Consider the following 16178-nt stretch of genomic DNA (forward strand, 5'->3'; position numbering starts at 1 on the left):
TGTGCTATGAGCGTCTTGAAGCTTCCAACAAAGAGGATCACAAATTCACCCTTTTTTTAGGCCCAGCTGCAGTTGTTGCTACACTCAACCATGGACATCTCAGCTGTGTATTCCAGCGTTACCATCACTATCTAGGATAAATGCTGAAGCAATGATATTTTGGAAAACATACCTATCCTAACAAGGTAACAGGGCGGCTCAGTGAGTCGATCGTCTCTCAACCGTATGGTCAGGGGTTCAATCCCCTGCTCCTGCAGCCAAATGTCAAATGTGTCTTTGGGCAAGACACTTAACTCCAAGTTGCTCCCGCTGCTTCGGTGGCAGCAAATGAATGTGTATGAATGGGAATTGGTCAATACTGATGGACACTTTTACAAAGCAGCCTCTGCCATCAGTTTGAGAATCTGTGAGAATGGGTAGGTGTGACCTGCCGTTTTGAGTAGTCAGAAGACTAGAAAAGCGCTATACAAGCTCAAGTCCATTTACCATTTTCCATTTCCAGATTGTGTGTCAGGGTTTGGAAACATTTCTTTTACAACCATCAAAACGCTGCAAATGCCAACTTCTGGGAAAAAAATGGATCAACTGTGGTGTAATGGGACCGGCTACACTGATCCTGAGGGTGCACAGGGCACGTCCCCATTGATAGATGGAAGAGGAAAAGGTAAAACCTCACATCGGGTGATTGTGTGTTGCATGTGGCACACCCACAGGCAAGCGAACACTGCTCCCCTCAAATCTCTCCGAGTGTAAACTAAGGCCAGAGGTCGTGTCCCAGCGGGAACAACACTTATAGGAGCACTTATTGTGGATACGGCACTTGAAATGTCTGAAATGTGGAGTCTACCAAATAGGTTTTTTTGCTGAATACTGTTTTTATATCCTCTGGTTTTTAAACTGAATGTTGCTGTGCAACTATTTGAGATGTTGGAAGTTAAACAGAGGAGCTGTAGCCCACCATTGCAGGGTGTTAGTTTGATGATCAGAATCAGTAACTTTTGAAGAATAAAACTGTGCTTTTTAAACACACTTAATTTACACTTAATAAAAGAATTTATTATATTTGGCTGCAATTTCTGCAAAGATGAACTAGCAAGTTATCAATGGGGCCAATGCACTATGGTAAACCCTGCATGCATTCCAATGTTCAAATGTAAAGAAAACAAACTTTCATAAAGATATCACTGCAGTAAAAAACAACATTTACTGGTGCCTGAAGAAAGCCATATTCTTCCTATTTCGTGGTAGAAACAATCTGGAGAAGAGCAGTGTTTCTGAATAGCAGGCCTCAGGTCCCCAAGTCCTGCTGCTTTTAATTCTAGCTGTCCTTTCAGGGACTGTTACACCTGGGATGTTAAGTGAATGAAATTAACTATCCTCGCTGGGAAAAAAAACAACATGCATTGCATTGTGTCCTGAAGGCCAGGATTGAAAGCCGTAATTGTAATAAAGTGAACAGATTTGCCTTGAAATTCTTGCTTGTGCCTCCTAAGCAGACAGAAAACAGTGCACTGAATGTCTGCAGATTATTTGGCACTGGCATCTGTAATTACACCTGAAAAAATGTGTAAAAGATTTATTGATGTTAAACACTTGAAAAACACAAAAAAAAAGGAGAGCAGTGCAGAAAAAGAAGCCACTAGTTGTGCTGTGAATAAACCCAAAAGTGTTTGTTCCTGCTATCAGTTAAGCAAATAAGCCAAGGTGACATTTCACTTTCTAGTTTTCTGAAATGTGTCCTCTGCTTTCCGTATTGTTACATTTAAATGAAGGCAGAGCATCACCAGCATTACAATAGGCTCTTTAAAAGGTGCACCATCTCAATAGTTCTTCAGTCTTTGAACATGTGGAAGCGAATCAAACACAGCGAATCAGTTTTCAACCTCACCAGCTCCAAGACCGAAAACAAAGTATTCACCCTAAGCCCTGTGCACTCAAAGAATGAATCAATAACTCTGTTTATGTAGTCAAAACAGCCTCCCATCATGCCATTTTTGGAGACTTTTGTCCTTGAAATTTTTTGAATCTCATCGCTTTGCAGCGCTTTATGGAGGTATCACAGTACAATTGACTTGAAAACACATGTGGTAAATATGACACCTCATTATCAGCAAAAATAAATGTTGATTGTTGTCATTCAAGGTTATACAACTCACTTTTGTCATAGTAAATCTAACAGGGAAGAAATAATTTTACCTGTACGTAGTCCCTTGATAATGTTCAAACCATCTAAAGTCACAACTTCCTTACAGAAATGCTTTTAGCTAAATGGTTTAAGACTTAAAACGGTTCTGTAGAAGTACAGGTGCACACTCGTATAAGCTTATCAGTAAACAGGTCTTATATTGTTAGATGGAGTCCAGCTGTGTGGAATGGTGTTAATGAGTGAGCCAGTGGCCCTACCCCCCTCATCATTGGCACTAATTACACTCATTAATATTAATGAGCACATTTGCATGGCAGCTGAATGTATGCAATTTATGAGCTGCATGTCCACTTTGGAGCTGGTGGAGAGGATGAGATGGTAAAGTCACTGAAACCAAATCAGGAAGTTCGAACAACAGATTTGCACACAGGGATTTCTTCCAAAATAAATTGGATTGATTGATTGAATTAAATGTATCAGTCCTTTGGGATTTATGGATTCATTTAGTACCTCACCTTTGATAAGTTTAAAAAAAAAAATGATCAGGACAATTTTTTTGATACATTCAAAGAGTACCATTCAAATGATTTATTTTTTCATTTGAATCAATGGAACTGTATCCAATATGAAGTGAGCTACGCAAATGATCTTAAAAATGTCCTAACTCAGCTTTAGCATGGTTGTTACAAAACACCAGAGGTAATGCATAGACCTGTAGGGACACTGATGGATGATGCAGATACTGCCATACTGCTTGGTTGTATGGTATTGGATCCACCAGGATTTATACTTTCCTATGTGTGTTTGATGTGAGTGTGTCTTCTGTGTTTTTGCTATGTGATTGGGTCAATGTGTATGCGCATAAAAAGTGGGGTTCCTTTGGGAGACCAGATCATCTCCTGAGACAGGACAAAGTCAATATGGAGAGTTGGACTGAGCCCACTGGGAACAGGCCACCTGGGGCCGCACTAATAACAGCGGATAAGGATAGAGAGTGAGGGAGAAGAGGTTTCATGGTGTGTATGTGTGAAAGAGAGATAGGGAGAGGGGAAGAAATACCGAAATAGTTTTGTTTACCATATATCCAGTTAGCAGAGTTGTGGGTTTGCGCATGAACCAGCATTAAGACAGGTAAGGGAGTGATGAATTCTCCTTCGCTATTATCTTTAATTTCATAAAGCATGAGAAGGTGTCTCTCTTTCAAAAACCTTTGTAATCCTCAAGTGGCAACCTCCGGTGTTAAAAAAATAGGCCAGGCTAAAAAACGGCAATTCCTGGATTGTCCACTTGAGGCTGACTCCAAATGAGGCCCAGACACATCCTATATTAATATGTTCATTTTGACAGCAAAAGAGAGCGATAGTTATAGTCTGGAACAAAAACATTTTTTGGTCTTATTAGTTAGTGTCTTAATCGAACATTAACTAATCAGCACACACTAAAGTGGGGGTCAGCTTTTAAGGCTATGAGATGGCTGTAGCTCAGTGGTAGAGTCAGTCGTCTCTCAACTGAAGGGTCCGGGAGTCTATCCCCAGCTCCTGCAGTCACATGTTGAAGTGTCCTTGGTCAAAACACTGAAACCCCAAATTTCTCCTGCTGCTGGATCAGCAGTATGTGAGTATGTAGCATAGCAGCCTCTGCCATCAGTGTGTGAATGTGGTGTGAATTGTTAATTGTGACTGGCGGTGAGTAGTCAGAAGACTAGAAATGTGCCATACAAGCTCTAGTCCATTTACCATTTACGAGTTATTCATAAAAAGTGGCATGACCGATATGACTGCAAGCGGCCATGTCGAAGCTGTTCATTCTGCGGCCTAACGCTCAAGCTCTTTGCCTTTTACTAGGTTGACCTGGAGTTTGATATTCAGCATTCCCAATATGCCAGCCTCCATGGATGGGCTTCAAAACAGCCCTTCAGAAACCAATGGGTGACGTCACTGAGACTTTGTCCATATTTATATACATTCTTTGGAAATCCCATATGAGTTGACTTGTTGAAAAACATTTGGACAGCACTTTTTGTGAACTGCTGCATGCATGTTTGTACATATTGATAGAAGGGATTTGCAGCAGGTGGAAATCCAGCAAATGATGTTGTGTTAATAAATAAATAGGTATAATTTATACAATATACAGTATGTTTACACTTGAATAGTATCCACAAAAATGTCTGTTATTTGAAATGCATGTTGAACAAGCTTTTCTTTCCAATTAAATGTAACTCACTGTAGGTTTGTAGATTCCCAAGCAGCACTTAAAAGTCTACATTAGCAGCTTCACATTAATAGAGAATTGTTGAAAGTAAAAGCATAATTGAAATGTGGTGGCCATTTCAATTATTCATTCGTCTCATGAGTTTCATGCACTTCAAGCAGCGTCTTTGCAGCACATTAAAGAAAAGAAGTAGAACAACGTTATCACTGGTTTTTGTGCAAGACTTGCCACCATATATATATCTTAATGCTTTCATTTGAATCATCAGATTCCTTTAATGTTGTAAATGCAAGTCCAGTTACATTTGTAATCCAGGAAACTCTCACGTGCAGTGAACCACAATTACAAATACAACTAACTTGTGTTAATATTTTACAGTTTGACAATAGAAGCTATAACTTGAGTAGATAAGCAACATAAATTTCATCCAAGGAATACAATGGTGCAATGTGTGCGTCAGTGGGTTACACAGGTGTGTTTTCTTCTTTTAAGCCGGTTCTTCAGTGCTATAATCACTGTGTGCTTTGGCTCTTAAAAGCCTCTTGTTTAGGCGATTCACTCCGAGTGGCCCATTATCTCTGCCTCACCATGGCTCATCTACAATGCTAAAATAAACTTTACTTGCCCTTCTCTGCACAACACAGTTTGCTATTAAATGGGACTTCACATATTTAAAAACACTGGTCCAATTATCCAACAGTCATATCATGGTTTCTCGTTAAGCAGCTCTTAATAAAACAATCATCAGAATGTGCTGCATGCATTGCTCCTAATGTTACACTGTGATTTCTCACTCAGCTATTTTCAAAACAAATCCAATGCAGTTCTCCGTGCTTAGCATCCTGAGCACAAAAACGCCCCTGTGTCGCTGTGCTCACCGCTCTCCCAAGTTCAATAAGGTTAACTTTGGGGCGCCAGTAGCCAAGTGGTTAGTGTACGCACGCCTCATGAACGGGGGCTAGAGTCCTCCGAGTGGCCGGCTAGGGTTCAAATCTGACCTGTGGCTCCTTTCCCGCATGTCAGTCCCCATTCTCTGTCTCTCTCCTGATTTCCGACTCTATCCACTATCCTGTCTCTCTAAGAAAAGCATGAAAATAAGCCTTAAAAAAAAAAAGAGGTAACTTTTAGAACACTGTTGCACTTATCAATGTCACTTCTCCCTTAGCGGCCAATTACAACGAAGAAGGGGCGGGACTTCTGATACTTGTTTTCTCAACGACAATGCCAGAGGAGAAACTTCTCTGACTTTTCTTTACAAGGGTACATATTCCAGGTCTAGACCAGCTTCTAATTACAGGACGATGACACCAATCCTTTACATATGCCTGACTACATGTGTCTGACTGATTTGTCTTTGAATAAAGGAATTGTTGTTTAAGAGGGTTGTTATATTCTGTTTGGCTCGATGTGTGCCTGCAGCTTATTCCATCAAAAATAGACTCGTAGCGTTTTTGAATGCTCTGGATGTGGACCGAGGCGCTCACTGTGGAAACACAATCATTGACTAGAGTGGCAATGAACAGCGGTGTAGTATGTGCCGCTGACGGGCCGCGGTGCGCATGGAGTATATGGAAATTGGAGGTTGTTCTGTTGTTATTATTTAAGCTGAACTGTTGGTTCTACTGTTAACAACCTCAGTTAATGTGGTAATAAAGTTTATACTGGCCTAGAAAAAAATCTTGAGCAGACCAGTGAAAATGTAGCATGTAAACATGGAGGCTTTTGTTTGCACATGTTGGAGTCACAGAACCTATAGAACTCGTAGAAGTGGAAAAGTCTTTTAGCTTGATGCTTGGTTCCAAATATGTCAAACAATCACAAAAAAAAGCTTTTTCATTCCATGATTTCACCTCACTATAATGGCCTGATTGTGTTGAGTATCTTTGGTTGTTTAAAGTGATGAGTAGCACTTGTTGTGTCTGAAGAGCCCTAAAAGTGTTTCAGCTTATTGTTGCTCCGCACTATCATGTTCATTCGTTGATACTTGATCTCGGCCCCCACAAGCTCTTATGTAGATAGCCAAGCAGATGCTCAGAACCGAGTGCAATGTGAGTCATCTTTTCCCAAAACCAAGCAGAAGTTCTCTCTTTTTTTTTTTTTTTTTTCCTGGGTGTTTAACTCATTTTGTAAGCCTGTGTGGGTTCAAGCAAAAAAAAAAAAAAAAAAAAAGAGAATGTGAGAGAAAAGAAGTCCACCCTAGAAGTTGTGATACAAGTTGCAGGTCTTAGTAAAAGAAGAAGAAGAAGAAAAGAGAGGGTGAAGAGAAAGACAGAGCCAGCCCCTTCCCGTACCTGCGTTCTCCCATGGTGCCTGGTTGCTGGGCTGCCTTTAAATTTGTCCAGGGACAAAGCGGTACAAGGTATAATCCACCTGCCAGTCCCGTTCAGCATCAGCAGCACTCTGGCAGGAACATTCTGCCCCCCACTTAAACACAAAATACCATCAGTGCGGAACAGTAGAAGCCATTCTCCTCTCCGCTCTTTCCCCACCTCCTCCTCCTCCTCCTCTCTTCTCTTGGATTACAAATGCACCGCAGGAAAAGCAACGTGGGTGGTGTTGCAGAAAGACGGGAGGAAGGAGACAGACAGAGAGATGCTTCGGAGGCAGAGCGAGTATTAGTGAGAATGGAAAATAGATGAGCAAGGAAAGGAGATAAGACATGTGAGGAAAGAAATGAGTGAGGAAAAAAAAATCGAGACAGAATGCGTTGTTTTTTTTTTGACTCCCTTACTTCCTTTCCCACCCTGCTCACTGGCGGGGAGGCCCCAGGAGAGAGCCAAGATTGATCGGTTCATTTGGATTGGAAAAGTGGATCTCTCCCCCCAAAAAACTTGTTTCCCTCCAAACCAAATGACAAATGAGCCTATCGATTTGTTGTTTACAATCCGGGGTGCACGAAGCCCCCCCCCCACCACCACCACCACCACCACCCCCTCAGTGCGCATGATGGACCTCATAATGACCGGGTCTCTGAGGTTTTACCCTCGCCGCTTGCCTCTAACTGACAGCTCTCCAGTCGGCACAACGCCCACTACAGTACTGCATGTACAATCCTGTTGTTATGTCAGTCACTCAGACGCTCTTGCTGGCTCCATGTTAAATGACTAACAAAGTCGAGTCTGATTGGAAGCCTACTCCTTCTCAGGAATAGAGTGTGTCTGGAAGGTAATTGCCCCTTCTCCCTTCTTCTATCTCTTTTCCTAGAAACCACATACACCCAGCTTGCCCCCTGCGGTTGCTTTCCCGTTTTTTAAGCGATTACAGCGAGACATGTCAGGTTCAAAGTGTCCTGCAGTGTTTGTCTGTCTTGTTTTTCCCCCATCATACGTGGAATCGTTCTTGATCAATAGTCGGCGGGTATACTGTATAGTCATCCTGTAATCAACATTGCAGCCACAGGCAGACTTCCTGTAAAGAGCGTCACAACAAGCCGGAGGTTATTGTTTCCCCCGACCTTTACTATTGATCCATTTGATCCTCGGAAATGTCAAGTTAAAAACTCCGCCAGCCTCAGCCGCTCTTAACTAAATAGAGAGCCCACACCCAAACATCAAAGACTAACACACACATACGGAGAGGGGGGGATCAATAGAGGGATTTTTAAACCCTAATTTCATTGTGAAATGTAATTATAAGACATTATTGTGTGCCAAGTACGCCTAATTATGATAGTTATTGGGCTACGGCATGATGTCTGCAGATGTGAAATAATGCATAAGCCTCGTAATCATCAGTCTATTCTTGCGTGCCTTCATAACACTGTTCATTACCATCAATGTTTCTTTTTTCTCTCCAGGAGAGATTACTTTATTGGTTCTTTTACACAAGACTGTGTGCAATCATCTTATTTCGTATTCCACCTACATGCACACACTCATAACGCTACCTCATTTCTATATGGGTTTCTTTATAGGGCATTATGGAGCGCTGTAACATGCCACCCATATTTAGAACACATTCTTTATGTTTTTTTTTTCTCCTCTTTTTGTTTTATTCTCCAGCTCCCTGTCTTTGAAGCAGCACTGGGTGTACAAAGCACCAGGTGGGGCCTTGTTACTGCTCACACCTAATTGAGAGGTCTTGGAAAAAATAAAATCAGAGTATCAGGACAAATGTATTTACAAGTTCAGAGTAAAATCTGCAAAATAGAATACTATCCAATCTGTATATTTGTCCACTATTGTTGAGTAAATAACAGGAAATGAGCAGTTTACAGTAAGTGGCATTGATTTCCCAGTGGGTACCATTATAACACTGCAGCAAAAAAAAAAAAAAAAAAAAACCTCCCATGTTGAAAAATGTAGCCTAGTGTTCAGCGAGTGTTCACTTGAGGCTGGCAGAAAACACATACACACCCATTCAAAAAAAAAAAGCCAATTTTTACAGCAGAAATAAATGAAACATGTTTACAGCCTAATGATTTGGTCTGAATTTCCCATTTCTCGATTGGCAAACAATGTGGAGGCAGTGATTTTTTTCCTAACAACTCATCCATATTGATTTAACGAAGGATAACAGTTTTTCATCATAAGAGGCGTAGCTAATTTGACTGACGGTGGGTGGGGGGGGGGCGGATTGTAACTGTTTGTCAGGAGGCTTAAGGCTTTGCCTGTTACTAGGTTGACTGAAAGTTAATTTGAGAATGCATTTTCAATATAGGCCTGCATTTATTTGGTCTTCAGTCTGAAGGCTCCGTTGATGACCTATACTTTGGTTGGGTCTGGTATTTGGTAGTTGTTATGGTGCACTTTGGTATAGTTGCACAGACACCCATGGGAAAGAACATGCTCAGAGCAGAGTTTTTAACATGGTCAGATAATGGTAGATGGAGCTTATATAGCGCTTTTCTAGTCTTCTGACTCAAAGCGCTTTTACACTGCAGGTCACACGTACCCATTCACACACTGATGGCTAGGGTTACTATGTAATGAGACCATCAGAAGTAACTAATCCCATTCATATGCATTCATATGCCACCGATGAATTTGGGGGTTAAGTTTAAGATTTATTTTATTGATCCCCACAAGGGGAAATTCTGTAGTCATGCAACACACACAGGCTGAAATGAAAGGCACAAACAGGATCCTATGGACATGCACTAATGGAGAGATGTTAGAGTGATGGAGCTGCCCACAGTGGGTGGTGGGGAGGGGGTTTGGTGCCTTGCTCAAGGGCACCTCGACAGTGCTCAGGAGGTTATCTGGCACCTCTCCAGCTACCAGACCAACTTCCGTATTTGGTCCGCACCGGGACTTAAACCGGCAGCCCTCCGGTTCCCAACCCAAGTCCCTACAGACTGAGCTACTGCCGCCCCCACTGCTAATAAGTGTCTTGCCCAAGGACTCATTGGACATGCTGCTGCAGGAGCCGGGGGATCGAACCCCTCGACCTTCTAATTGAGAGACGACGACTCTTAACAACTGAGCCCCTATTATAAATAATGAATATACAATATTTGTTGCAGAGAAGAAAAAAAACACCTTCCAAGCCCATATAAGAAACTTCTAAGAAGATTATAGTATATGATGATACAGCAGTTGCTAACATTTACCATCATCAACTCTAACAGCAGCAGAAGCTGCACAAGCCGCTGTTGGACCCTACAGTCTCTTTGACCCATGCAACTTCTAGGTATAGATCTGTCATTTAGTTGCCGGGCTTATTTCCTGGGAGATCCTTAAAGCTGTGTGCTAAGATGTATGTATGCATTACTTTAATAAAAGCAGTTATACCGCTGACGACTTCATAGTAGCGCTATATTTTGAGAGAAAAACAAGTAAGGAAGTAAGCAGCAGTTATTCAGAAAACTAAAGTGGAAAACAAAACGATAGGCCTACGGTTTGTGAGTAAATGTTCAAAATTACTTTTAGATGTTGCATAACAGGTCCCTTATTATGAGATTAAATCATAATATTCCTGTGTTTGGCCTACCTGCAGCAGAAAGACAATGACGGGGGCCATAAAAGGTAAAAAGGCATCAAAACTGTGAACGGGGAAAGTTCTGCCGTTAATCTAAACTTGGCTGTTTGATATATATAAAAAAAAAAAAAAAGATAGAATCAAGACAAAAGGCAGATTGGCCAGATTTTGATCTGTAACTCAGCACTTTTCTGGCAAGGAGTGTGGGAGGGGATGCAGGGATGGAGGAATTGTGTAGGAGTGAGAACTAGATTGCTTCCTGACGCCGCTGCCATGCCAGGATGGGAGGAAATGACATCAGACGTCAGCAGAGAGGAGAGGAGAGGAGAGGAGAGGAGAGGGCGAAGAATAGGTAGAGGCGGGACGAGAGAAAAAAAGAAAAGAGCAAAGGATAGAGAGGAGGCAAAGGGACAAGAGGAGGGAAGGAGGAGGAGGATGGAGTACAGCGGCCCAGCCAAGCAGTACTCTAAATACATAACTAATGTTCCTTGCGGTGCAACTAGAGTCCCGGCTCATTTATTGTCTCAATAAAGCCTGTCTGACGGCCTCTGCATCGGTTATCAGTCACAGAACCGTCTTAACTGGGTCAAGACCGCTGGGGTGGGGGTAGGTAGGGGGGGGAAGATCAGTTCAACCTCCCTCCCCACCTCTCTTTTTTTTATTCTATTGCTCTGCCTTTGGAGCAGAAAGCACAGCTGGAGCCCTGCTATCACTCACACTTAACGGAGAGAGCTCCTGGAAATTCAGGAGGACCAGGACAGATAACTATTTGGAGCGTTTATGCGTTGAAGTGCACGCATGCAGCTTAGTGAAGGGCACCCGGTGCGCAGTCGATGTGCTAGGAATCGATACCCTCCATTTGAATGACTTTGTTGTGTCGTACACAATTCTGTAACAGCCTCACATTTCTCAAACGCTTTTTCTTGAACGCGTTCCCTCCAATTGTGGTAAATGCTCTGGTAAAACATGCTTAACTTTTTCTGCCCCATGCTAACACCTGTGACAGGGAATGAATAACACATTGAGATGTGACTCCCCAGTTAAAGAAAGAGAGGGAGCAATTTCAAATGCTGGCAGGAAGCTTTCAAGGTCTTTGTTATAACAGGAAGTTAATGAATAAAATGAATAATTAAGGAAAAGTGGAGGAAAGAAACAGTCAGAGGCAACATTTAGCTGATTGAATAACTCGAGTGCAAAGCGAAGTGAAGGAAAATGAGAGGTAATTTGTAGTCTTTTGGGGGGAAAAAATACAAAGCTGTAGTCTTATTAAATACCAAAATAGCCTTTACACTTTAATAATCTAATAATGAAAGTAAAGACAAAGTAATGTGTCAGTGTTCTGCGTAATGCAAAAAAACCCCAACAATAACCAAACATAGGCTCATGTTGAAAAAAAAAATCTTTATTATCTAAATATAGTAGCAAAAAAGTGAAAAGATGAACAAACTAATAACAGTGGAGGAACACTTTTCAAACTTTTTATTACTCACTGTATTACCTTCTGCATGATGAGCCCGTTTGGCCGTCCTCACATTCACCTGATAACATTTACATTCATTGCTCCTCCTGGTATTTTTCCCGATAACAAAGCTCATGATCATTTTGCGCCTGATACAATTCGCAAGCTTCCTTTTTTTTTCTTTTTTTTTTTTTTACGAGGTCATTATGTCAAACTTTTTGAAACGTTCTGGCTGAAAATGTCACGTATTCCATTACTATTTCATTTTGTTTTTTCGTGCTCTAATTATGAAATGATCATACAATGGAAGCAGAATAGTCACTGAAATCTAGCTGATGGCAAAACATAACATCACCCCCCCACATGCTCCCACAGCCCAGCCTGCAGCTGGAGTTAAAATGACAACACAAGCTTAAGGCACAGTGTGAAACTTTATAATTTGTCTTGAATTATCTATCATAAATAGCATGGTCTATAAATATTTTAAGTTCAATTAATGGCACATAGCTGACATGGTTAATGAGAAAAAGTTGCAGTGAGAGAATAGACTTAGATATCCTGCAGATAAAGATGTTACAGATGTTCAGATCCTTATTATGAAATGAACTTTTGGTGTAAAGCAATTCACATTTTTCAGCCTCTTGCTTGACTAAATAACACTGTTAAAACTGTTGCAAATCTTCTGTCTTCTTGGGCGCTAGTAGCCTAGTGGTTATGACGCACACCCCATGTACAGAGGCTGTAATCCTCATCATAGTGGCCAAGGGTTTGAATCCGACCTTGGCCATCCCTCACTCTCTCCTGCCAACAATCCCTGTGTCTCAAAAGCTGTCCTATCCAATAAAGAAGAAAAAATACTTAAACTAAAATGATCTAACTCAGGTCTGTTTTGCCCGTTCTTCTTGACCACAGTCACCTTGGATTCGTTTTTTTTACAGAGTGAGGGTGGAGTTGGAGAGAGAATCACTCCCATGATTCCCTGCCAGCTTCGACGTCATCTTTTGTACTAGTTTTGAATGAGAGTGGAAAGAGCTGTGGAAAATACGGAATGTGTTCGTTTAAGTGTCGAGAAATTGAAGAAAAAAAATATATCAGCCTTAATCTGATGGTTTTTTTACGATATTTGCAGAAATATCTTTATCATAATTTCTCCATTTTTATATCAATACATTTGACGGCCTTGAAAATAATGTTAATATTCAGAAAGTGAACTCATACATGAACATGGACTCAACTAGCAGGAGCACATTCACACTCACTGCCAAGCACACATCAACACAAAATGACCTGAAGATAATGAGTGCCAACCAGATCCGAAGGAAAACCGACTGTCTTTATTTTTTAAGCTGCCTTACACATAACAGCAACGATTATGCTCTTATCTGCTTTGGGGACTGTACCAAGTTGAATTATCATTCATGCTGTATCGCTGTTTTCCTTAATTGGAATTTGTTTAGCAGGCTTTGTAAGGGAGCAAACAGGGAATAAACAGATTTATAGGGAGCTCTGCCAAGTAAAAGGTTATGCATAATTTAAGGCGGATTAGTTGGGATGAAGAGGTCAATGAGGCTAAATAGACAAGAATCATCAACATCCAGGAAGGAGAAGGGATGTCTGTAGGGTCCGGGCCTCCACCAGCTGTAGGAAACTCTTTATTAACAGATGCTAAGGTTTCCTCAACGCTAACACACACCTTGCTCGTACATCAGCACACACATGAATAGTTCGCAGAAGGCCTACTATACGCATGCAAGCTAATTATGTCAGGGTGTTTATTTCTGTTTGCATCCTGAAGGCATTGTTCTACTTTAGTCTATGTCTCTATGTCATATATCATCAACTTCAACGTAGTCACCTTCATTACCGTCGGCCACATCATGATCTCAACTGTCATCATCGCCCATCATAACAGCACTATACCATCCTGCTGCCATGCATGTCCATTTGTCACATCGTCCCATCTCTGCTTTGTTTACGACCTGCTCACTCAGCTGCTGATAATGGCACTGTAAGCAAACAGCAGTTTTTTTCTTTTTTTGTATTCTCTTTTAATATAAGTTGCCTCTATCAACAACCGGTTTATTCTTGGCACATCAGACAAAGCAGTGAGTCTGAGATTGACAAAAAATGATTGACAATACTAATGATGTTTTGATCAGCTGAAGTGTTTCACTTCAACTTTGCAATCCATTCTGCGTTTTTGTGCACCATGTTTAGATAAAACATCATTTTTTTCTCTATTTTTCCAGGGTTTATAGGGCAAACAAACACAGTTGGAAAACAAATATTTCACAAATTCCAAAATTAAACCTAATCTTAGAACAAGATCCCTGAACTTAGACTTTCTGTGAGCCCATCATGAGCTACTGTTTGATATATTTTTAAAGGTCACACATTATGCAAAATACACTTTACCATGTTTTTTCGAACATTAATATGTGTCCCTAGCCTGTCTTCAAACCCCTCAATTATGAGAAAAGTCCATCCTCTCCTTCCTTTGCTTGCTCCACTTTTCAGAAATTATGTGCTCAAACATGGCCGTTTGGAGATTTTCCCTTCATGACATCACAAAGGGCACTAACCCCTCCCCCAGGTGGGTGACACTCCCACAGCTAGGTGTTTGTTCTGCCCTCTGAGTCTGAGTAAACAATAGGACATGGAGCGAGAAAGCCCGAGCCACACAAGCCCTTCCAGAGGGGGGCGTGTTCACACTCAGCTAATTTTTTATTTAAAGCTACAGACACAGAAACAGCCTGTTCTGAGCAGGGCTGAAACAGAGGGGTGTATAGGCATGATTAAATACAGGATCAGAGTGGATTTTGAACAAGAAACTTCACAGACATGTTTTGAGGAGCTCTGAGATGTAATTAAACTTGTTGAAAATGAGGATAATATGTGGCCTTTAAAGCATACTTAATAGTACCTGGTAATTCCCCCTCATCAACACAAAATACCTGTAAAGTAGTAACACTGAACTCAGTGTCCACAAGTCTCCACATTTGTCTCCATCTTTTCCCCCATACAATAAGACATGTTGAAACTGCTATACTATATTTATCTTGCATTATGCACAGGAGGAGACAGGGAGTGACATTTTCAGTCTAGTCTAGAAGATGTAATTTTCAAGATTTTCTCTTGAAAAAGGAAAATCTGTTGTAATGAACACTGTGTATTAACTTGACCCATAACAGTCATTCTGTAGCCAAAGAATTAGACTCCCTGTTTATTTGCTCCTTAAAAACCTAATTTTGCTTCTACATGTCTGAGAGGTGTTGCCTGCCTGACTGTGTGATGAAAAAGCACAGTGTTTTGTGCAAATCCCTTTTTTGTTTGTGTGAACATGCACTCATGACATAACACTGCACACTTTGCTGCACATTAGGCCAATAGGTCACACAGAGTAAGTGCACATAGTTTTGCTCTTGAAGTCAGGCTATAGTTGATTTTTTTCACACTCGCTGCATGAACTATAAATAGCTGGGGATGGGAGGGAACTCCTGATTATTGTTTATCATATTCAGCCACTATTAATGACATATTTAACCTAATCTGTGAATCAAACAAGAGTCATCTTGTCACATTTGTAAGAAATCTATTGTTATGCACATATTTTTGGCTGTGGAGGAGTTTTACATAGGAGGAAATGTGCTCACCAGCAGCTGCTTCCAGCTGTGTGTATGTCAGAGTTTTACTGTTCACGCTAATGTACTAGCGTCTCTGTAGACATCGTCTCTGTGTAAGATGATTTCTTTCCCACAGACTCCTGTTCACATTGACATTTTCTCCTCTGGCTCACATTGCCTTTGGGCTCTCTTTCTTTTCGCGTGTGTGTCTGGTGGACAAACTTGCGTGTGTGTGTGTGTGTGTGTGTGTGCACGTCCACAAATCAGGGGTTGCGGTTGGCGTTCAGCTGTGAGGAAATGTCAGAGCACATCTGCGAATGAACGATATCAGCAGTACCTGGTGGCCTGTAGACACACAGTCACGTACACACACACACACACACACACACACACACACACACACACACACACACACACACACACACACACACACACACACACACACACACACACACACACACACACACACACACACACACACACACACACACACACACACACACACACACTAGAGAAAAACAAGCCCAGAGCAATGGCACGCCACACACACACCCTGTCAGTGATGCACCACAATGGCACCTAGCATGAATAGTATGCAGAGAGGGAGGTTGTAGCTGGAAGCTGCAATGTGGCATCTGGACTTCAGTGTGGAGGTTTAGACATGGGGCCAACAACAAAAGCAAACCTTTAAATGGCACTAGACGCTGTTGTCTCATGATGTGAGAAATGTACAATTAATATGCGTGTAGTCAATATAACAGTGTATTGAAAAATGAACACATTCAGAAAGCAAAGGCTATAAAAATTCATAGATTTG

At 41.4% G+C, this 16178-nt stretch overlaps 1 protein-coding gene across 4 annotated transcripts in view; it reads left to right on the plus strand.

The window, feature by feature from the left end:
- The window catches only part of tafa5a (TAFA chemokine like family member 5a), a 151543-nt gene that overhangs the window by 108771 nt on the left and 26594 nt on the right, over positions 1-16178 (plus strand). The gene's annotated exons all lie outside the window — the stretch shown is intronic.

Source organism: Labrus bergylta, chromosome 23 (genome assembly GCF_963930695.1).
Source record: "Labrus bergylta chromosome 23, fLabBer1.1, whole genome shotgun sequence".
Taxonomy (NCBI): domain Eukaryota; kingdom Metazoa; phylum Chordata; class Actinopteri; order Labriformes; family Labridae; genus Labrus; species Labrus bergylta.